The following is a 23,022-nucleotide window of genomic DNA, read 5'->3' on the forward strand; positions in this document are numbered from 1 at the left end:
CCTGGGTGAAAACCAGGCCGTTTAAAAACCTTGTATAATTTGAATCTACATACAAATTTAAATTTCCTGTTGCTGAGGAATGCCTGTTGTGTTGTGAGAAACTGCTGCATCTTTTGTTACACAAGTGAGTACCTAACGACAAGATATTCTTCCCCATACCGGGAGTTGAACCCCGGCCACCTGGGTGAAACAGGAATCCTAACCACTAGACCATATGGGAAGACACATACTTAAAATACACATCACAGACAAATCTTTAAATGTTGACATTATGCCTGTTGGATTCAAAAGCTACATTTTTTTCTCAGAGATGTTGGGGAATGTCCAGATGAAATCCGTCTAAAATGTGTTTGAAGTGAGAACAGCCAGAAGCACTGAAAGGTATACAGTATCATTCCCAGCTTGATTTCAGTCAATTAAACAAAGTATTGAGCCAGCCAGGAGTCGAACCTAGAATCTTCTGATCCGTAGTCAGACACGTTATCCATTGCACCACTGGCCCTACATCTAAGCTGAAGTCAGGTCACAGCTAGACCAGTGTACACAGTCATAGTGTCTGTCAACAACAAGGTTCCTTGGTTTTCTGTTTCAGATGCATATCTTAATTTGATCCTCCTGTTGTTGCATGAATTTTACTGCAGAGCAAGAAATCCAGCCATGAAGTTTATTCAACGTTTAAAAAGCTTTGATTGTCAATCTACATAACATGTCACATTTCTGTTGCTGAGAGAATATTGTTTTGTTGTGTGAAACTGCTGCATCTGTTGTTACACAAGTGGGTACCTAACGACAAGATATTCTTTCCCATACCGGGAGTTGAACCCTGGCCACCTGGGTGAAAACCAGGAATGTAACAGTCAGACCATATGGGAAAACACATACTTTCCTTGTTTTTCTGTTTCAGATGCATATCTTAATTTGATCCTCCTGTTGTTGCATGAATTTTACTGCAGAGCAAGAAATGCAGCCATGAAGTGTATTCAACGTTTAAAAAGCCTTTGTATAATTTGAATCTACATAACATGTCACATTTCCTGTTGCTGAGGGAATATTGTTGTGTTGTGAGAAACTGCTGCATCTGTTGTTACACAAGTGGGTACCTAACGACAATATATTCTTTCCCATACCGGGAGTTGAACCCGGGCCACCTGGGTGAAAACCAGGAATCCTAACCGCTAGACCATATGGGAAGACACACATACTTAAAATACACATCACAGACAAATCTTTAAATGTTGACATTATGCCTGTTGGATTTAAAAGCTACATCTTTTTTTTTTCTCAGAGATGTTGGGGAATGTCCAGATGAAATCTGTCTAAAATGTGTTTGAAGTGAGAACAGCCAGAAGCACTGAAAGGTATACAGTATCATTCCCAGCTTGATTTCAGTCAATTAAATAAAGTATTGAGCCAGCCAGGAGTCGAACCTAGAATCTTCTGATCCGTAGTCAGACACGTTATCCATTGCGCCACTGGCCCCACGTCTAAGCTGAAGTCAGGTCACAGCTAGACCAGTGTACACAGTCATAGCGTCTGTCAACAACAAGGTTCCTTGGTTTTCTGTTTCAGATGCATATCTTAATTTGATCCTCCTGTTGTTGCATGAATTTTACTGCAGAGCAAGAAATGCAGCCATGAAGTGTATTCAACGTTTAAAAAGCCTTGTATAATTTGAATCTACATAACATGTCACATTTCCTGTTGCTGAGGGAATATTGTTGTGTTGTGAGAAACTGCTGCATCTGTTGTTACACAAGTGGGTACCTAATGAAAATATATTCTTTCCCATACCGGGAGTTGAACCCAGGCCACCTGGGTGAAAACCAGGAATCCTAACCGCTAGACCATATGGGAAGACACATACTTAAAATACACATCACAGACAAATCTTTAAATGTTGACATTATGCCTGTTGGATTTAAAAGCTACATCTTTTTTCTCAGAGATGTTGGGGAATGTCCAGATGAAATCCGTCTAAAATGTGTTTGAAGTGAGAACAGCCAGAAGCACTGAAAGGTATACAGTATCATTCCCAGCTTGATTTCAGTCAATTAAATAAAGTATTGAGCCAGCCAGGAGTCGAACCTAGAATCTTCTGATCCGTAGTCAGACACGTTATCCATTGCGCCACTGGCCCCACGTCTAAGCTGAAGTCAGGTCACAGCTAGACCAGTGTACACAGTCATAGCGTCTGTCAACAACAAGGTTCCTTGGTTTTCTGTTTCAGATGCATATCTTAATTTGATCCTCCTGTTGTTGCATGAATTTTACTGCAGAGCAAGAAATGCAGCCATGAAGTGTATTCAACGTTTAAAAAGCCTTGTATAATTTGAATCTACATAACATGTCACATTTCCTGTTGCTGAGGGAATATTGTTGTGTTGTGAGAAACTGCTGCATCTGTTGTTACACAAGTGGGTACCTAATGAAAATATATTCTTTCCCATACCGGGAGTTGAACCCGGGCCACCTGGGTGAAAACCAGGAATCCTAACCGCTAGACCATATGGGAAGACACATACTTAAAATACACATCACAGACAAATCTTTAAATGTTGACATTATGCCTGTTGGATTCAAAAACTACATCTTTTTTCTCAGAGATGTTGGGGAATGTCCAGATGAAATCCGTCTAAAATGTGTTTGAAGTGAGAACAGCCAGAAGCACTGAAAGGTATACAGTATCATTCCCAGCTTGATTTCAGTCAATTAAATAAAGTATTGAGCCAGCCAGGAGTCGAACCTAGAATCTTCTGATCCGTAGTCAGACACGTTATCCATTGCGCCACTGGCCCCACGTCTAAGCTGAAGTCAGGTCACAGCTAGACCAGTGTACACAGTCATGGCGTCTGTCAACAACAAGGTTCCTTGGTTTTCTGTTTCAGATGCATATCTTAATTTGATCCTCCTGTTGTTGCATGAATTTTACTGCAGAGCAAGAAATGCAGCCATGAAGTGTATTCAACGTTTAAAAAGCCTTGTATAATTTGAATCTACATAACAAGTCACATTTCCTGTTGCTGAGGGAATATTGTTGTGTTGTGAGAAACTGCTGCATCTGTTGTTACACAAGTGGGTACCTAACGAAAATATATTCTTTCCCATACCGGGAGTTGAACCCGGGCCACCTGGGTGAAAACCAGGAATCCTAACCGCTAGACCATATGGGAAGACACATACTTAAAATACACATCACAGACAAATCTTTAAATGTTGACATTATGCCTGTTTGATTTAAAAGCTACATCTTTTTTTAATACAGTATCATTCCCTGCTTGATTTCAGTCAATTAAACAAAGTATTGAGCCAGCCAGGAGTCGAACCTAGAATCTTCTGATCCGTAGTCAGACACGTTATCCATTCAAATCAAATCAAATCAAATGTTATTTGTCACATACACATGGTTAGCAGATGTTAATGAGAGTGTAGCGAAATGCTTGTGCTTCTAGTTCCGACAATGCAGTGATAACCAACAAGTAATCTAACTAACAATTCCAAAACTACTGTCTTATACACAGTGTAAGGGGATAAGGAACATGTACATAAGGATATATGAATGAGTGATGGTACAGAGCAGCATACAGTAGATGGTATCGAGTACAGTATATACATATGAGATGAGTGTGTAGACAAAGTAAACAAAGTGGCATAGTTAAAGTGGCTAGTGATACATGTGTTACATAAGGATGCAGTCGATGATGTAGAGTACAGTATATACATATGCATATGAGATGAATAATGTAGGGTAAGTAACATTATATAAGGTAGCATTGTTTAAAGTGGCTAGTGATATATTTACATCATTTCCCATCAATTCCCATTATTAAAATGGCTGGAGTTGGGTCAGTGTCAATGACAGTGTGTTGGCAGCAGCCACTCAATGTTAGTGGTGGCTGTTTAACAGTCTGATGGCCTTGAGATAGAAGCTGTTTTTCAGTCTCTCGGTCCCAGCTTTGATGCACCTGTACTGACCTCGCCTTCTGGATGATAGCGGGGTGAACAGGCAGTGGTTGGGTGGTTGATGTCCTTGATGATCTTTATGGCCTTCCTGTAACAACGGGTGGTGTAGGTGTCCTGGAGGGCAGGTAGTTTGCCCCCGGTGATGCGTTGTGCAGTCCTCACTACCCTCTGGAGAGCCTTACGGTTGAGGGCGGAGCAGTTGCCGTACCAGGCGGTGATACAGCCCGCCAGGATGCTCTCGATTGTGCATCTGTAGAAGTTTGTGAGTGCTTTTGGTGACAAGCCGAATTTCTTCAGCCTCCTGAGGTTGAATAGGCGCTGCTGCGCCTTCTTCACGACGCTGTCAGTGTGAGTGGACCAATTCAGTTTGTCTGTGATGTGTATGCCGAGGAACTTAAAACTAGCTACCCTCTCCACTACTGTTCCATCGATGTGGATAGGGGGTGTTCCCTCTGCTGTTTCCTGAAGTCCACAATCATCTCCTTAGTTTTGTTGACGTTGAGTGTGAGGTTATTTTCCTGACACCACACTCCGAGGGCCCTCACCTCCTCCCTGTAGGCCGTCTCGTCGTTGTTGGTAATCAAGCCTACCACTGTTGTGTCGTCCGCAAACTTGATGATTGAGTTGGAGGCGTGCGTGGCCACGCAGTCGTGGGTGAACAGGGAGTACAGGAGAGGGCTCAGAACGCACCTTGTGGGGCCCCGTGTTGAGGATCAGCGGGGAGGAGATGTTGTTGCCTACCCTCACTGGCACCACGTCTAAGCTGAAGTCAGGTCACAGCTAGACAAATGTACACAGTCAAAAGCATCTGTCAACAACAAGGTTCCTTGGTTTTCTGTTTCAGATGCATATCTTAATTTGATCCTCCTGTTGTTGCATGAATTTTACTGCAGAGCAAGAAATGCAACCATGAAGTGTATTTAACGTTTAAAAAGCCTTGTATAATTTGAATCTACATAACATGTCACATTTCCTGAGCGAATATTGTTGTGTTGTGAGAAACTGCTGCATCTGTTGTTACACAAGTGCGTACCTAACGACAAGATATTCTTTCCCATACCGGGAGTTGAACCCAGGCAACCTGGGTGAAAACCAGGAATCCTAACTGCTAGACCATATGGGAAGACACATACTTAAAATACACATCACAGACAAATCTTTAAATGTTGACATTATGCCTGTTGGATTTAAAAGCAACTGTTGTTACACAAGTGGATACCCTACGAAAATATATTCTTTCCCATACCGGGAGTTGAACCCAGGCCACCTGGGTGAAAACCAGGAATCCTAACCGCTAGACCATATGGGAAGACACATACTTAAAATACACATCACAGACAAATCTTTAAATGTTGACATCATGCCTGTTGGATTCAAAAACTACATCTTTTTTTCTCAGAGATGTTGGGGAATGTCCAGATGAAATCTGTCTAAAATGTGTTTGAAGTGAGAACAGCCAGAAGCACTGAAAGGTATACAGTATCATTCCCAGCTTGATTTCAGTCAATTAAATAAAGTATTGAGCCAGCCAGGAGTCAAACCTAGAATCTTCTGATCCGTAGTCAGACACGTTATCCATTGCGCCACTGGCCCCACGTCTAAGCTGAAGTCAGGTCACAGCTAGACCAGTGTACACAGTCATGGCGTCTGTCAACAACAAGGTTCCTTGGTTTTCTGTTTCAGATGCATATCTTAATTTGATCCTCCTGTTGTTGCATGAATTTTACTGCAGAGCAAGAAATGCAGCCATGAAGTGTATTCAACGTTTAAAAAGCCTTGTATAATTTGAATCTACATAACAAGTCACATTTCCTGTTGCTGAGGGAATATTGTTGTGTTGTGAGAAACTGCTGCATCTGTTGTTACACAAGTGGGTACCTAACGAAAATATATTCTTTCCCATACCGGGAGTTGAACCCGGGCCACCTGGGTGAAAACCAGGAATCCTAACCGCTAGACCATATGGGAAGACACATACTTAAAATACACATCACAGACAAATCTTTAAATGTTGACATTATGCCTGTTGGATTCAAAAACTACATCTTTTTTTTCTCAGAGATGTTGGGGAATGTCCAGATGAAATCTAAAATGTTTTAAAGTGAGAACAGCCAGAAGCACTGAAAGTATCAGTATCATTCCCAGCTTGATTTCAGTCAATTAAACAAAGTATTGAGCCAGCCAGGAGTCGAACCTAGAATCTTCTGATCCGTAGTCAGACACGTTATCCATTCAAATCAAATCAAATCAAATTTTATTTGTCACATACACATGGTTAGCAGATGTTAATGCGAGTGTAGCGAAATGCTTGTGCTTCTAGTTCCGACAATGCAGTGATAACCAACAAGTAATCTAACTAACAATTCCAAAACTACTGTCTTATACACAGTGTAAGGGGATAAGGAACATGTACATAAGGATATATGAATGAGTGATGGTACAGAGCAGCATACAGTAGATGGTATCGAGTACAGTATATACATATGAGATGAGTGTGTAGACAAAGTAAACAAAGTGGCATAGTTAAAGTGGCTAGTGATACATGTGTTACATAAGGATGCAGTCGATGATGTAGAGTACAGTATATACATATGCATATGAGATGAATAATGTAGGGTAAGTAACATTATATAAGGTAGCATTGTTTAAAGTGGCTAGTGATATATTTACATCATTTCCCATCAATTCCCATTATTAAAATGGCTGGAGTTGGGTCAGTGTCAATGACAGTGGTTGGCAGCAGCCACTCAATGTTAGTGGTGGCTGTTTAACAGTCTGATGGCCTTGAGATAGAAGCTGTTTTTCAGTCTCTCGGTCCCAGCTTTGATGCACCTGTACTGACCTCGCCTTCTGGATGATAGCGGGGTGAACAGGCAGTGGTTCGGGTGGTTGATGTCCTTGATGATCTTTATGGCCTTCCTGTAACAACGGGTGGTGTAGGTGTCCTGGAGGGCAGGTAGTTTGCCCCCGGTGATGCGTTGTGCAGTCCTCACTACCCTCTGGAGAGCCTTACGGTTGAGGGCGGAGCAGTTGCCGTACCAGGCGGTGATACAGCCCGCCAGGATGCTCTCGATTGTGCATCTGTAGAAGTTTGTGAGTGCTTTTGGTGACAAGCCGAATTTCTTCAGCCTCCTGAGGTTGAATAGGCGCTGCTGTGCCTTCTTCACGACGCTGTCAGTGTGAGTGGACCAATTCAGTTTGTCTGTGATGTGTATGCCGAGGAACTTAAACCTAGCTACCCTCTCCACTACTGTTCCATCGATGTGGATAGGGGGTGTTCCCTCTGCTGTTTCCTGAAGTCCACAATCATCTCCTTAGTTTTGTTGACGTTGAGTGTGAGGTTATTTTCCTGACACCACACTCCGAGGGCCCTCACCTCCTCCCTGTAGGCCGTCTCGTCGTTGTTGGTAATCAAGCCTACCACTGTTGTGTCGTCCGCAAACTTGATGATTGAGTTGGAGCGTGCGTGGCCACGCAGTCGTGGGTGAACAGGGAGTACAGGAGAGGGCTCAGAACGCACCTTGTGGGGCCCCCGTGTTGAGGATCAGCGGGGAGGAGATGTTGTTGCCTACCCTCACTGGCACCACGTCTAAGCTGAAGTCAGGTCACAGCTAGACAAATGTACACAGTCATAGCGTCTGTCAACAACAAGGTTCCTTGGTTTTCTGTTTCAGATGAATATCTTAATTTGATCCTCCTGTTGTTGCATGAATTTTACTGCAGAGCAAGAAATGCAGCCATGAAGTTTATTCAACGTTTAAAAAGCTTTGTATAATTTGAATCTACATAACATGTCACATTTCCTGTTGCTGAGGGAATATTGTTGTGTTGTGAGAAACTGCTGCATCTGTTGTTACACAAGTGGGTACCTAAAGAAAATATATTCTTTCCCATACCGGGAGTTGAACCCGGCCACCTGGGTGAAAACCAGGAATCCTAACCGCTAGACCATATGGGAAGACACATACTTAAAATACACATCACAGACAAATCTTTAAATGTTGACATCATGCCTGTTGGATTTAAAAGCTACATCTTTTTTCTCAGAGATGTTGGGGAATGTCCAGATGAAATCCGTCTGAAATGTGTTTGAAGTGACAACAGCCAGAAGCACTGAAAGGTATACAGTATCATTCCCAGCTTGATTTCAGTCAATTAAACAAAGTATTGAGCCAGCCAGGAGTTGAACCTAGAATCTTCTGATCCGTAGTCAGACACGTTATCCATTGCGCCACTGGCCCCACGTCTAAGCTGAAGTCAGGTCACAGCTAGACCAGTGTACACAGTCATGGCGTCTGTCAACAACAAGGTTCCTTGGTTTTCTGTTTCAGATGCATATCTTAATTTGATCCTCCTGTTGTTGCATGAATTTTACTGCAGAGCAAGAAATGCAGCCATGAAGTGTATTCAACGTTTAAAAAGCTTTGTATAATTTGAATCTACATAACAAGTCACATTTCCTGTTGCTGAGGGAATATTGTTGTGTTGTGAGAAACTGCTGCATCTGTTGTTACACAAGTGGGTACCTAACGAAAATATATTCTTTCCCATACCGGGAGTTGAACCCGGGCCACCTGGGTGAAAACCAGGAATCCTAACCGCTAGACCATATGGGAAGACACATACTTAAAATACACATCACAGACAAATCTTTAAATGTTGACATTATGCCTGTTGGATTTAAAAGCTACATCTTTTTTCTCAGAGATGTTGGGGAATGTCCAGATGAAATCCGTCTAAAATGTGTTTAAAGTGAGAACAGCCAGAAGCACTGAAAGGTATACAGTATCATTCCCAGCTTGATTTCAGTCAATTAAATAAAGTATTGAGCCAGCCAGGAGTTGAACCTAGAATCTTCTGATCCGTAGTCAGACACGTTATCCATTGCGCCACTGGCCCCACGTCTAAGCTGAAGTCAGGTCACAGCTAGACCAGTGTACACAGTCATAGCGTCTGTCAACAACAAGGTTCCTTGGTTTTCTGTTTAAGATGCATATCTTAATTTGATCCTCCTGTTGTTGCATGAATTTTACTGCAGAGCAAGAAATGCAGCCATGAAGTGTATTCAACGTTTAAAAAGTTATATAATTTGAATCTACATAACATGTCACATTTCCTGTTGCTGAGTGAATATTGTTGTGTTGTGTGAAAACTGCTGCATCTGTTGTTACACAAGTGCGTACCTAATGACAAGTTATTCTTTCCCATACCGGGAGTTGAACACGGGCCACCTGGGTGAAAACCAGGAATCCTAACCGCTAGACCATATGGGAAGACACATACTTAAAATACACATCACAGACAAATCTTTAAATGTTGACATTATGCCTGTTTGATTTAAAAGCTACATCTTTTTTTTCAGAATGTTACAGTATCATTGAGAACAGCCCACTGAAAGGTATACAGTATCATTCCCAGCTTGATTTCAGTCAATTAAACAAAGTATTGAGACAGCCAGGAGTCGAACCTAGAATCTTCTGATCCGTAGTCAGACACGTTATCCATTGCGCCACTGGCACCACGTCTAAGCTGAAGTCAGGTCACAGCTAGACCAGTGTACACAGTCATAGCGTTTCTCAACAACAAGGTTCCTTGGTTTTCTGTTTCAGATGCATATGTTAATTTGATCCTCCTGTTGTTGCATGAATTTTACTGCAGAGCAAGAAATGCAGCCATGAAGTGTATTCAACGTTTAAAAAACATTATATAATATGAATCTACATAACATGTCACATTTCCTGTTGCTGAGGAATATTGTTGTGTTGTGTGAAAGTACTGCAGATCTGTTGTTACACAAGTGCGTACCTAATGACAAGTTATTCTTTCCCATACCGGGAGTTGAACCCGGGCCACCTGGGTGAAAACCAGGAATCCTAACCGCTAGACCATATGGGAAGACACATACTTAAAATACACATCACAGACAAATCTTTAAATGTTGACATCATGCCTGTTGGATTCAAAAACTACATCTTTTTTTCTCAGAGATGTTGGGGAATGTCCAGATGAAATCCATCTAAAATGTGTTTAAAGTGAGAACAGCCAGAAGCACTGAAAGGTATACAGTATCATTCCCAGCTTGATTTCAGTCAATTAAATAAAGTATTGAGCCAGCCAGGAGTCGAACCTAGAATCTTCTGATCCGTAGTCAGACACGTTATCCATTGCGCCACTGGCCCCACGTCTAAGCTGAAGTCAGGTCACAGCTAGACCAGTGTACACAGTCATAGCGTCTGTCAACAACAAGGTTCCTTGGTTTTCTGTTTCAGATGCATATCTTAATTTGATCCTCCTGTTGTTGCATGAATTTTACTGCAGAGCAAGAAATGCAGCCATGAAGTGTATTCAACGTTTAAAAAGCTTTGTATAATTTGAATCTACATAACATGTCACATTTCCTGTTGCTGAGGGAATATTGTTGTGTTGTGAGAAACTGCTGCATCTGTTGTTACACAAGTGGGTACCTAAAGAAAATATATTCTTTCCCATACCGGGAGTTGAACCCGGGCCACCTGGGTGAAAACCAGGAATCCTAACCGCTAGACCATATGGGAAGACACATACTTAAAATACACATCACAGACAAATCTTTAAATGTTGACATTATGCCTGTTGGATTCAAAAACTACATCTTTTTTTCTCAGAGATGTTGGGGAATGTCCAGATGAAATCCATCTAAAATGTGTTTAAAGTGAGAACAGCCAGAAGCACTGAAAGGTATACAGTATCATTCCCAGCTTGATTTCAGTCAATTAAATAAAGTATTGAGCCAGCCAGGAGTTGAGCCTAGAATCTTCTGATCTGTAGTCAGACACGTTATCCATTGCGCCACTGGCCCCACGTCTAAGCTGAAGTCAGGTCACAGCTAGACCAGTGTACACAGTCATAGCGTCTGTCAACAACAAGGTTCCTTGGTTTTCTGTTTCAGATGCATATCTTAATTTGATCCTCCTGTTGTTGCATGAATTTTACTGCAGAGCAAGAAATGCAGCCATGAAGTGTATTCAACGTTTAAAAAACGTTATATAATATGAATCTACATAACATGTCACATTTCCTGTTGCTGAGTGAATATTGTTGTGTTGTGTGAAAGTACTGCATCTGTTGTTACACAAGTGCGTACCTAATGACAAGTTATTCTTTCCCATACCGGGAGTTGAACCCGGGCCACCTGGGTGAAAACCAGGAATCCTAACCGCTAGACCATATGGGAAGACACATACTTAAAATACACATCACAGACAAATCTTTAAATGTTGACATTATGCCTGTTGGATTTAAAAGCTACATCTTTTTTTCTCAGAGATGTTGGGGAATGTCCAGATGAAATCCGTCTAAAATGTGTTTGAAGTGAGAACAGCCAGAAGCACTGAAAGGTATACAGTATCATTCCCAGCTTGATTTCAGTCAATTAAATAAAGTATTGAGCCAGCCAGGAGTCGAACCTAGAATCTTCTGATCCGTAGTCAGACACGTTATCCATTGCGCCACTGGCCCCACATCTAAGCTGAAGTCAGGTCACAGCTAGACCAGTGTACACAGTCATAGCGTCTGTCAACAACAAGGTTCCTTGGTTTTCTGTTTCAGATGCATATCTTAATTTGATCCTCCTGTTGTTGCATGAATTTTACTGCAGAGCAAGAAATGCAGCCATGAAGTGTATTCAACGTTTAAAAAACGTTATATAATATGAATCTACATAACATGTCACATTTCCTGTTGCTGAGTGAATATTGTTGTGTTGTGTGAAAGTACTGCATCTGTTGTTACACAAGTGCGTACCTAAGACAAGTTATTCTTTCCCATACCGGGAGTTGAACCCGGGCCACCTGGGTGAAAACCAGGAATCCTAACCGCTAGACCATATGGGAAGACACATACTTAAAATACACATCACAGACAAATCTTTAAATGTTGACATTATGCCTGTTGGATTCAAAAACTACATCTTTTTTCTCAGAGATGTTGGGGAATGTCCAGATGAAATCCGTCTAAAATGTGTTTGAAGTGAGAACAGCCAGAAGCACTGAAAGGTATACAGTATCATTCCCAGCTTGATTTCAGTCAATTAAATAAAGTATTGAGCCAGCCAGGAGTCGAACCTAGAATCTTCTGATCCGTAGTCAGACACGTTATCCATTGCGCCACTGGCCCCACGTCTAAGCTGAAGTCAGGTCACAGCTAGACCAGTGTACACAGTCATGGCGTCTGTCAACAACAAGGTTCCTTGGTTTTCTGTTTCAGATGCATATCTTAATTTGATCCTCCTGTTGTTGCATGAATTTTACTGCAGAGCAAGAAATGCAGCCATGAAGTGTATTCAACGTTTAAAAACGTTATATAATTTGAATCTACATAACATGTCACATTTCCTGTTGCTGAGGAATATTGTTGTGTTGTGTGAAACTACTGCATCTGTTGTTACACAAGTGCGTACCTAATGACAAGTTATTCTTTCCCATACCGGGAGTTGAACCCAGGCCACCTGGGTGAAAACCAGGAATCCTAACCGCTAGACCATATGGGAAGACACATACTTAAAATACACATCACAGACAAATCTTTAAATGTTGACATTATGCCTGTTGGATTCAAAAACTACATCTTTTTTCTCAGAGATGTTGGGGAATGTCCAGATGAAATCCGTCTAAAATGTGTTTAAAGTGAGAACAGCCAGAAGCACTGAAAGGTATACAGTATCATTCCCAGCTTGATTTCAGTCAATTAATAAAGTATTGAGCCAGCCAGGAGTCGAACCTAGAATCTTCTGATCCGTAGTCAGACACGTTATCCATTGCGCCACTGGCCCCACATCTAAGCTGAAGTCAGGTCACAGCTAGACCAGTGTACACAGTCATGGCGTCTGTCAACAACAAGGTTCCTTGGTTTTCTGTTTCAGATGCATATCTTAATTTGATCCTCCTGTTGTTGCATGAATTTTACTGCAGAGCAAGAAATGCAGCCATGAAGTGTATTCAACGTTTAAAAAGCTTTTATATAATTTGAATCTACATACATAACATGTCACATTTCCTGTTGCTGAGGGAATATTGTTGTGTTGTGTGAAACTGCTGCATCTGTTGTTACACAAGTGGGTACCTAACGAAAAGATATTCTTTCCCATACCGGGAGTTGAACCCAGGCCACCTGGGTGAAAACCAGGAATCCTAACCGCTAGACCATATGGGAAGACACATACTTAAAATACACATCACAGACAAATCTTTAAATGTTGACATTATGCCTGTTGGATTTCAAAGCTACATCTTTTTTCTCAGAGATGTTGGGGAATGTCCAGATGAAATCCGTCTAAAATGTGTTTGAAGTGAGAACAGCCAGAAGCACTGAAAGGTATACAGTATCATTTCCCAGACGCTTTTATCCAAAGCGACTTACAGCTTGATTTCAGTCAATTAAATAAAGCTAAAGTTGAGCCAGCCAGGAGTCGAACCTAGAATCTTCTGATCCGTAGTCAGACACGTTATCCATTGCGCCACTGGCCCCACGTCTAAGCTGAAGTCAGGTCACAGCTAGACCAGTGTACACAGTCATAGCGTCTGTCAACAACAAGGTTCCTTGGTTTTCTGTTTCAGATGCATATCTTAATTTGATCCTCCTGTTGTTGCATGAATTTTACTGCAGAGCAAGAAATGCAGCCATGAAGTGTATTCAACGTTTAAAAAGCCTTGTATAATTTGAATCTACATAACATGTCACATTTCCTGTTGCTGAGGGAATATTGTTGTGTTGTGTGAAACTGCTGCATCTGTTGTTACACAAGTGCGTACCTAATGAAAATATATTCTTTCCCATACCGGGAGTTGAACCCGGGCCACCTGGGTGAAAACCAGGAATCCTAACCGCTAGACCATATGGGAAGACACATACTTAAAATACACATCACAGACAAATCTTTAAATGTTGACATTATGCCTGTTGGATTCAAAAGCTACATCTTTTTTCTCAGAGATGTTGGGGAATGTCCAGATGAAATCCGTCTAAAATGTGTTTGAAGTGAGAACAGCCAGAAGCACTGAAAGGTATACAGTATCATTCCCAGCTTGATTTCAGTCAATTAAATAAAGTATTGAGCCAGCCAGGAGTAAAACCTAGAATCTTCTGATCCGTAGTCAGACACGTTATCCATTGCGCCACTGGCCCCACGTCTAAGCTGAAGTCAGGTCACAGCTAGACCAGTGTACACAGTCATAGCGTCTGTCAACAACAAGGTTCCTTGGTTTTCTGTTTCAGATGCATATCTTAATTTGATCCTCCTGTTGTTGCATGAATTTTACTGCAGAGCAAGAAATGCAGCCATGAAGTGTATTCAACGTTTAAAAAACATTATATAATATGAATCTACATAACATGTCACATTTCCTGTTGCTGAGGGAATATTGTTGTGTTGTGAGAAACTGCTGCATCTGTTGTTACACAAGTGGGTACCTAACGAAAATATATTCTTTCCCATACCGGGAATTGAACCCAGGCCACCTGGGTGAAAACCAGGAATCCTAACCACTAGAGCATATGGGAAGACACATACTTAAAATACACATCACAGACAAATCTTTAAATGTTGACATTATGCCTGTTTGATTTAAAAGCTACATCTTTTTTTAATACAGTATCATTCCCTGCTTGATTTCAGTCAATTAAACAAAGTATTGAGCCAGCCAGGAGTCGAACCTAGAATCTTCTGATCCGTAGTCAGACACGTTATCCATTCAAATCAAATCAAATCAAATTTTATTTGTCACATACACATGGTTAGCAGATGTTAATGCGAGTGTAGCGAAATGCTTGTGCTTCTAGTTCCGACAATGCAGTGATAACCAACAAGTAATCTAACTAACAATTCCAAAACTACTGTCTTATACACAGTGTAAGGGGATAAGGAACATGTACATAAGGATATATGAATGAGTGATGGTACAGAGCAGCATACAGTAGATGGTATCGAGTACAGTATATACATATGAGATGAGTGTGTAGACAAAGTAAACAAAGTGGCATAGTTAAAGTGGCTAGTGATACATGTGTTACATAAGGATGCAGTCGATGATGTAGAGTACAGTATATACATATGCATATGAGATGAATAATGTAGGGTAAGTAACATTATATAAGGTAGCATTGTTTAAAGTGGCTAGTGATATATTTACATCATTTCCCATCAATTCCCATTATTAAAATGGCTGGAGTTGGGTCAGTGTCAATGACAGTGTGTTGGCAGCAGCCACTCAATGTTAGTGGTGGCTGTTTAACAGTCTGATGGCCTTGAGATAGAAGCTGTTTTTCAGTCTCTCGGTCCCAGCTTTGATGCACCTGTACTGACCTCGCCTTCTGGATGATAGCGGGGTGAACAGGCAGTGGTTCGGGTGGTTGATGTCCTTGATGATCTTTATGGCCTTCCTGTAACAACGGGTGGTGTAGGTGTCCTGGAGGGCAGGTAGTTTGCCCCCGGTGATGCGTTGTGCAGTCCTCACTACCCTCTGGAGAGCCTTACGGTTGAGGGCGGAGCAGTTGCCGTACCAGGCGGTGATACAGCCCGCCAGGATGCTCTCGATTGTGCATCTGTAGAAGTTTGTGAGTGCTTTTGGTGACAAGCCGAATTTCTTCAGCTCCTGAGGTTGAATAGGCGCTGCTGCGCCTTCTTCACGACGCTGTCAGTGTGAGTGGACCAATTCAGTTTGTCTGTGATGTGTATGCCGAGGAACTTAAAACTAGCTACCCTCTCCACTACTGTTCCATCGATGTGGATAGGGGGTGTTCCCTCTGCTGTTTCCTGAAGTCCACAATCATCTCCTTAGTTTTGTTGACGTTGAGTGTGAGGTTATTTTCCTGACACCACACTCCGAGGGCCCTCACCTCCTCCCTGTAGGCCGTCTCGTCGTTGTTGGTAATCAAGCCTACCACTGTTGTGTCGTCCGCAAACTTGATGATTGAGTTGGAGGCGTGCGTGGCCACGCAGTCGTGGGTGAACAGGGAGTACAGGAGAGGGCTCAGAACGCACCCTTGTGGGGCCCCGTGTTGAGGATCAGCGGGGAGGAGATGTTGTTGCCTACCCTCACTGGCACCACGTCTAAGCTGAAGTCAGGTCACAGCTAGACAAATGTACACAGTCAAAGCGTCTGTCAACAACAAGGTTCCTTGGTTTTCTGTTTCAGATGCATATCTTAATTTGATCCTCCTGTTGTTGCATGAATTTTACTGCAGAGCAAGAAATGCAACCATGAAGTGTATTTAACGTTTAAAAAGCCTTGTATAATTTGAATCTACATAACATGTCACATTTCCTGAGCGAATATTGTTGTGTTGTGAGAAACTGCTGCATCTGTTGTTACACAAGTGCGTACCTAACGACAAGATATTCTTTCCCATACCGGGAGTTGAACCCAGGCAACCTGGGTGAAAACCAGGAATCCTAACTGCTAGACCATATGGGAAGACACATACTTAAAATACACATCACAGACAAATCTTTAAATGTTGACATTATGCCTGTTGGATTTAAAAGCATCTGTTGTTACACAAGTGGATACCCTACGAAAATATATTCTTTCCCATACCAGGAGTTGAACCCAGGCCACCTGTGTGAAAACCAGGAATCCTAGCCGCTAGACCATATGGGAAGACACATACTTAAAATACATATCACAGACAAATCTTTAAATGTTGACATTATGCCTGTTGGATTCAAAAACTACATTTTTTTTCTCAGAGATGTTGGGGAATGTCCAGATGAAATCCGTCTAAAATGTGTTTGAAGTGAGAACAGCCAGAAGCACTGAAAGGTATACAGTATCATTCCCAGCTTGATTTCAGTCAATTAAATAAAGTATTGAGCCAGCCAGGAGTCGAACCTAGAATCTTCTGATCCGTAGTCAGACACGTTATCCATTGCGCCACTGGCCCCACGATCTAAGCTGAAGTCAGGTCACAGCTAGACCAGTGTACACAGTCATAGCGTCTGTCAACAACAAGGTTCCTTGGTTTTCTGTTTCAGATGCATATCTTAATTTGATCCTCCTGTTGTTGCATGAATTTTACTGCAGAGCAAGAAATGCAGCCATGAAGTGTATTCAACGTTTAAAAAGACTTGTATAATTTGAATCTACATAACATGTCACATTTCCTGTTGCTGAGGGAATATTGTTGTGTTGTGAGAAACTGCTGCATCTGTTGTTACACAAGTGGGTACCTAACGACAAGATATTCTTTCCCATACCGGGAGTTGAACCCGGGCCACCTGGGTGAAAACCAGGAATCCTAACCGCTAGACCATATGGGAAGACACATACTTAAAATACACATCACAGACAAATCTTTAAATGTTAACATTATGCCTGTTGGATTTAAAAGCTACATCTTTTTTTTTCTCAGAGATGTTGGGGGAATGTCCAGATGAAATCCGTCTAAAATGTGTTTAAAGTGAGAACAGCCAGAAGCACTGAAAGGTATACAGTATCATTCCCAGCTTGATTTCAGTCAATTAAATAAAGTATTGAGCCAGCCAGGAGTCGAACCTAGAATCTTCTGATCCGTAGTCAGACACGTTATCCATTGCGCCACTGGCCCCACGTCTAAGCTGAAGTCAGGTCACAGCTAGACCAGTGTACACAGTCATAGCGTCTGTCAACAACAAGGTTCCTTGGTTTTCTGTTTCAGATGCATATCTTAATTTGATCCTCCTGTTGTTGCATGAATTTTACTGCAGAGCAAGAAATGCAGCCATGAAGTGTATTCAACGTTTAAAAAGCCTTGTATAATTTGAATCTACATAACAAGTCACATTTCCTGTTGCTGAGGGAATATTGTTGTGTTGTGAGAAACTGCTGCATCTGTTGTTACACAAGTGGGTACCTAACGACAATATATTCTTTCCCATACCGGGAGTTGAACCTGGCCACCTGGGTGAAAACCAGGAATCCTAACCGCTAGACCATATGGGAAGAAACATACTTAAAATACACATCACAGACAAATCTTTAAATGTTGACATTATGCCTGTTGGATTTAAAAGTACATCATTCCCAGCTTGATTTCAGTCAATTAAACAAAGTATTGAGCCAGCCAGATTGAACCTAGAATCTTCTAAATCCGTAGTCAGAACGTTATCCAGAACACGTTATCCAGAAGCACTGGCACCACGAAAGCTGAAATCAGGTCACAGCTAGACCAGTGTACACAGTCATCAGCGCATCTGTCAAAAACAAGGTTCCTTGGTTTTCTGTTTCAGATGCATATCTTAATTTGATCCTCCTGTTGTTGCATGAATTTTACTGCAGAGCAAGAAATGCAGCCATGAAGTGTATTCCACGTTTAAAAAGCCTTGTAAGTCAGGTCACAGCTAGACCAGTGTGAAACAGTCATCTGTCTGTCAACAACAAGTGTTCCTTTGGTTTTCTGTTTCAGATGCATATCTTAATTTGATCCTCCTGTTGTTGCATGAATTTTACTGACCATAGGGAAGAACATGCTTAAAATTAAGTGTATTCAACAAATCATTAAATCTTTAAGAAATTCAGCCATTAAGTGTATTCAAAGTTTAAAAACCTTATATAATTTGAATCTACATATCATGTCACATTTCCTGTTGCTGAGTGAATATTGTTGTGTTGTGAGAAACTGCTGCATCTGTTGTTACACAAGTGGGTACCTAAAGAAAATATATTCTTTCCCATACCGGGAGTTGAACCCGGCCACCTGGGTGAAAACCAGGAATCCTAACCGCTAGACCATATGGGAAGACACGTACTTAAAATACACATCACAGACAAATCTTTAAATGTTGACATTATGCCTGTTGGATTTCAAAGCTACATCTTTTTTTCTCAGAGATGTTGGGGAATGTCCAGATGAAATCCGTCTAAAATGTGTTTTGAAGTGAGAACAGCCAGAAGCACTGAAAGGTATACAGTATCATTCCCAGCTTGATTTCAGTCAATTAAATAAAGTATTGAACCAGCCAGGAGTCAAACCTAGAATCTTCTGATCCGTAGTCAGACACGTTATCCATTGCGCCACTGGCCCCACATCTAAGCTGAAGTCAGGTCACAGCTAGACCAGTGTACACAGTCATAGCGTCTGTCAACAAACAAGGTTCCTTGGTTTTCTGTTTCAGATGCATATCTTAATTTGATCCTCCTGTTGTTGCATGAATTTTACTGCAGAGCAAGAAATGCAGCCATGAAGTGTATTCAACGTTTAAAAAGCCTTTGTATAATTTGAATCTACATAACAAGTCACATTTCCTGTTGCTGAGGGAATATTGTTGTGTTGTGAGAAACTGCTGCATCTGTTGTTACACAAGTGGGTACCTAACGAAAATATATTCTTTCCCATACCGGGAGTTGAACCCGGGCCACCTGGGTGAAAACCAGGAATCCTAACCGCTAGACCATATGGGAAGACACATACTTAAAATACACATCACAGACAAATCTTTAAATGTTGACATCATGCCTGTTGGATTTAAAAGCTACATCTTTTTTTTTTCTCAGAGATGTTGGGGAATGTCCAGATGAAATCCGTCTAAAATGTGTTTGAAGTGAGAACAGCCAGAAGCACTGAAAGGTATACAGTATCATTCCCAGCTTGATTTCAGTCAATTAAATAAAGTATTGAGCCAGCCAGGAGTCGAACCTAGAATCTTCTGATCCGTAGTCAGACACGTTATCCATTGCGCCACTGGCCCCACGTCTAAGCTGAAGTCAGGTCACAGCTAGACCAGTGTACACAGTCATGGCGTCTGTCAACAACAAGGTTCCTTGGTTTTCTGTTTCAGATGCATATCTTAATTTGATCCTCCTGTTGTTGCATGAATTTTACTGCAGAGCAAGAAATGCAGCCATGAAGTGTATTCAACGTTTAAAAATACTTAATATAATTTGAATCTACATAACATGTCACATTTCCTGTTGCTGAGGGAATATTGTTGTGTTGTGTGAAACTGCTGCATCTGTTGTTACACAAGTGGGTACCTAACGATAAGATATTCTTTCCCATACCGGGAGTTGAACCCAGGCCACCTGGGTGAAAACCAGGAATCCTAACCGCTAGACCATATGGGAAGACACATACTTAAAATACACATCACAGACAAATCTTTAAATGTTGACATTATGCCTGTTGGATTTAAAAGCTACATCTTTTTTCTCAGAGATGTTGGGGAATGTCCAGATGAAATCCGTCTAAAATGTGTTTTGAAGTGAGAACAGCCAGAAGCACTGAAAGGTATACAGTATCATTCCCAGCTTGATTTCAGTCAATTAAATAAAGTATTGAGCCAGCCAGGAGTCGAACCTAGAATCTTCTGATCCGTAGTCAGACACGTTATCCATTGCGCCACTGGCCCCACGTCTAAGCTGAAGTCAGGTCACAGCTAGACCAGTGTACACAGTCATAGCGTCTGTCAAGAACAAGGTTCCTTGGTTTTCTGTTTCAGATGCATATCTTAATTTGATCCTCCTGTTGTTGCATGAATTTTACTGCAGAGCAAGAAATGCAGCCATGAAGTGTATTCAACGTTTAAAAAACGTTATATAATATGAATCTACATAACATGTGACATTTCCTGTTGCTGAGGGAATATTGTTTTGTGAAACTGCTGCATCTGTTGTTACACAAGTGCGTACCTAACGACAAGTTATTCTTTCTTATACCGGGAGTTTAGGCCACCTGGGTGAAAACCAGGAATCCTATTCAACGTTTAAAAACCCTTGTATAATTTGAATCTACATAACAAGTCACATTTCCTGTTGCTGAGGGAATATTGTTGTGTTGTGAGAAACTGCTGCATCTGTTGTTACACAAGTGGGTACCTAACGAAAATATATTCTTTCCCATACCGGGAGTTGAACCCGTGCCACCTGGGTGAAAACCAGGAATCCTAACCGCTAGACCATATGGGAAGACACATACTTAAAATACACATCACAGACAAATCTTTAAATGTTGACATTATGCCTGTTTGATTTAAAAGCTACATCTTTTTTTCTCAGAGATGTTGGGGAATGTCCAGATGAAATCCGTCTAAAATGTGTTTGAAGTGAGAACAGCCAGAAGCACTGAAAGGTATACAGTATCATTCCCAGCTTGATTTCAGTCAATTAAACAAAGTATTGAGCCAGCCAGGAGTCGAACCTAGAATCTTCTTCTGATGTAGTCAGACACGTTATCCATTGCGCCACTGGCCCCACGTCTAAGCTGAAGTCAGGTCACAGCTAGACCAGTGTACACAGTCATGGCGTCTGTCAACAAACAAGGTTCCTTGGTTTTCTGTTTCAGATGCATATCTTAATTTGATCCTCCTGTTGTTGCATGAATTTTACTGCAGAGCAAGAAATGCAGCCATGAAGTGTATTCAACGTTTAAAAAGCTTTGTATAATTTGAATCTACATAACAAGTCACATTTCCTGTTGCTGAGGGAATATTGTTGTGTTGTGTGAAACTGCTGCATCTGTTGTTACACAAGTGGTACCTAATGAAAATATATTCTTTCCCATACCGGGAGTTGAAACCAGGCCACCTGGGTGAAAACCAGGAATCCTAACCGCTAGACCATATGGGAAGACACATACTTAAAATACACATCACAGACAAATCTTTAAATGTTGACATTATGCCTGTTGGATTTAAAAGCTACATCTTTTTTCTCAGAGATGTTGGGGAATGTCCAGATGATAAAATGTGTTTCAGAAATTCAGTATCAAGCTTGATTTCAGTCAATTAAATAAAGTATTGAGACAGCCAGGAGTCGAACCTAGAATCTTCTGATCCGTAGTCAGACACGTTATCCATTGCGCCACTGGCCCACGTCTAAGCTGAAGTCAGGTCACAGCTAGACCAGTGTACACAGTCATAGCGTCTGTCAACAACAAGGTTCCTTGGTTTTCTGTTTCAGATGCATATGTTAATTTGATCCTCCTGTTGTTGCATGAATTTTACTGCAGAGCAAGAAATGCAGCCATGAAGTGTATTCAACGTTTAAAAACATTATATAATATGAATCTACATAACATGTCACATTTCCTGTTGCTGAGTGAATATTGTTGTGTTGTGTGAAAGTACTGCATCTGTTGTTACACAAGTGCGTACCTAATGACAAGTTATTCTTTCCCATACCGGGAGTTGAACCCAGGCCACCTGGGTGAAAACCAGGAATCCTAACCGCTAGACCATATGGGAAGACACATACTTAAAATACACATCACAGACAAATCTTTAAATGTTGACATCATGCCTGTTGGATTCAAAAACTACATCTTTTTTTCTCAGAGATGTTGGGGAATGTCCAGATGAAATCCATCTAAAATGTGTTTAAAGTGAGAACAGCCAGAAGCACTGAAAGGTATACAGTATCATTCCCAGCTTGATTTCAGTCAATTAAATAAAGTATTGAGCCAGCCAGGAGTCAAACCTAGAATCTTCTGATCCGTAGTCAGACACGTTATCCATTGCGCCACTGGCCCCACGTCTAAGCTGAAGTCAGGTCACAGCTAGACCAGTGTACACAGTCATAGCGTCTCTCAACAACAAGGTTCCTTGGTTTTCTGTTTCAGATGCATATCTTAATTTGATCCTCCTGTTGTTGCATGAATTTTACTGCAGAGCAAGAAATGCAGCCATGAAGTGTATTCAACGTTTAAAAAACCTTATATAATATGAATCTACATAACATGTCACATTTCCTGTTGCTGAGTGAATATTGTTGTGTTGTGTGAAACTACTGCATCTGTTGTTACACAAGTGCGTACCTAATGACAAATATTCTTTCCCATACCGGGAGTTGAACCCGGGCCACCTGGGTGAAAACCAGGAATCCTAACCGCTAGACCATATGGGAAGACACATACTTAAAATACACATCACAGACAAATCTTTAAATGTTGACATTATGCCTGTTTGATTTCCAGATGAAAGTCTAAATGTGTTTTGAGAACAGCCAGAAGCACTGAAAGGTATACAGTATCATTCCCAGCTTGATTTCAGTCAATTAAACAAAGTATTGAGACAGCCAGGAGTCGAATATAGAATCTTCTGATCCGTAGTCAGAC

The 23,022-nt window shown here is 41.3% G+C and overlaps 13 non-coding genes across 13 annotated transcripts; all 13 read right to left on the reverse strand.

Annotated features, from left to right (window-relative positions):
* Positions 1-1,118: 1,118 nt before the first annotated feature.
* Positions 1,119-1,190, reverse strand: trnae-uuc. Its single transcript has one exon. It is a non-coding gene; the product is annotated as a tRNA-Glu (tRNA).
* A 1,250-nt stretch (positions 1,191-2,440) lies between these two features.
* On the reverse strand, positions 2,441-2,512 carry trnae-uuc. Its single transcript has one exon. It is a non-coding gene; the product is annotated as a tRNA-Glu (tRNA).
* A 586-nt stretch (positions 2,513-3,098) lies between these two features.
* trnae-uuc lies at positions 3,099-3,170 on the reverse strand. Its single transcript has one exon. It is a non-coding gene; the product is annotated as a tRNA-Glu (tRNA).
* Positions 3,171-5,856: 2,686 nt separating this feature from the next.
* Positions 5,857-5,928, reverse strand: trnae-uuc. The gene has a single exon. It is a non-coding gene; the product is annotated as a tRNA-Glu (tRNA).
* A 2,576-nt stretch (positions 5,929-8,504) lies between these two features.
* trnae-uuc lies at positions 8,505-8,576 on the reverse strand. The gene has a single exon. It is a non-coding gene; the product is annotated as a tRNA-Glu (tRNA).
* Positions 8,577-9,783: 1,207 nt separating this feature from the next.
* trnae-uuc lies at positions 9,784-9,855 on the reverse strand. Its single transcript has one exon. It is a non-coding gene; the product is annotated as a tRNA-Glu (tRNA).
* A 587-nt stretch (positions 9,856-10,442) lies between these two features.
* trnae-uuc lies at positions 10,443-10,514 on the reverse strand. Its single transcript has one exon. It is a non-coding gene; the product is annotated as a tRNA-Glu (tRNA).
* Positions 10,515-11,101: 587 nt separating this feature from the next.
* Positions 11,102-11,173, reverse strand: trnae-uuc. The gene has a single exon. It is a non-coding gene; the product is annotated as a tRNA-Glu (tRNA).
* Positions 11,174-11,759: 586 nt separating this feature from the next.
* trnae-uuc lies at positions 11,760-11,831 on the reverse strand. Its single transcript has one exon. It is a non-coding gene; the product is annotated as a tRNA-Glu (tRNA).
* A 1,935-nt stretch (positions 11,832-13,766) lies between these two features.
* trnae-uuc lies at positions 13,767-13,838 on the reverse strand. The gene has a single exon. It is a non-coding gene; the product is annotated as a tRNA-Glu (tRNA).
* Positions 13,839-17,182: 3,344 nt separating this feature from the next.
* On the reverse strand, positions 17,183-17,254 carry trnae-uuc. The gene has a single exon. It is a non-coding gene; the product is annotated as a tRNA-Glu (tRNA).
* Positions 17,255-19,301: 2,047 nt separating this feature from the next.
* trnae-uuc lies at positions 19,302-19,373 on the reverse strand. Its single transcript has one exon. It is a non-coding gene; the product is annotated as a tRNA-Glu (tRNA).
* A 3,366-nt stretch (positions 19,374-22,739) lies between these two features.
* On the reverse strand, positions 22,740-22,811 carry trnae-uuc. The gene has a single exon. It is a non-coding gene; the product is annotated as a tRNA-Glu (tRNA).
* Between the last annotated feature and the right edge of the window lie 211 nt (positions 22,812-23,022).

The sequence above is a fragment of the Oncorhynchus gorbuscha genome, unplaced genomic scaffold, assembly GCF_021184085.1.
Source record: "Oncorhynchus gorbuscha isolate QuinsamMale2020 ecotype Even-year unplaced genomic scaffold, OgorEven_v1.0 Un_scaffold_1825, whole genome shotgun sequence".
NCBI lineage: Eukaryota > Metazoa > Chordata > Actinopteri > Salmoniformes > Salmonidae > Oncorhynchus > Oncorhynchus gorbuscha.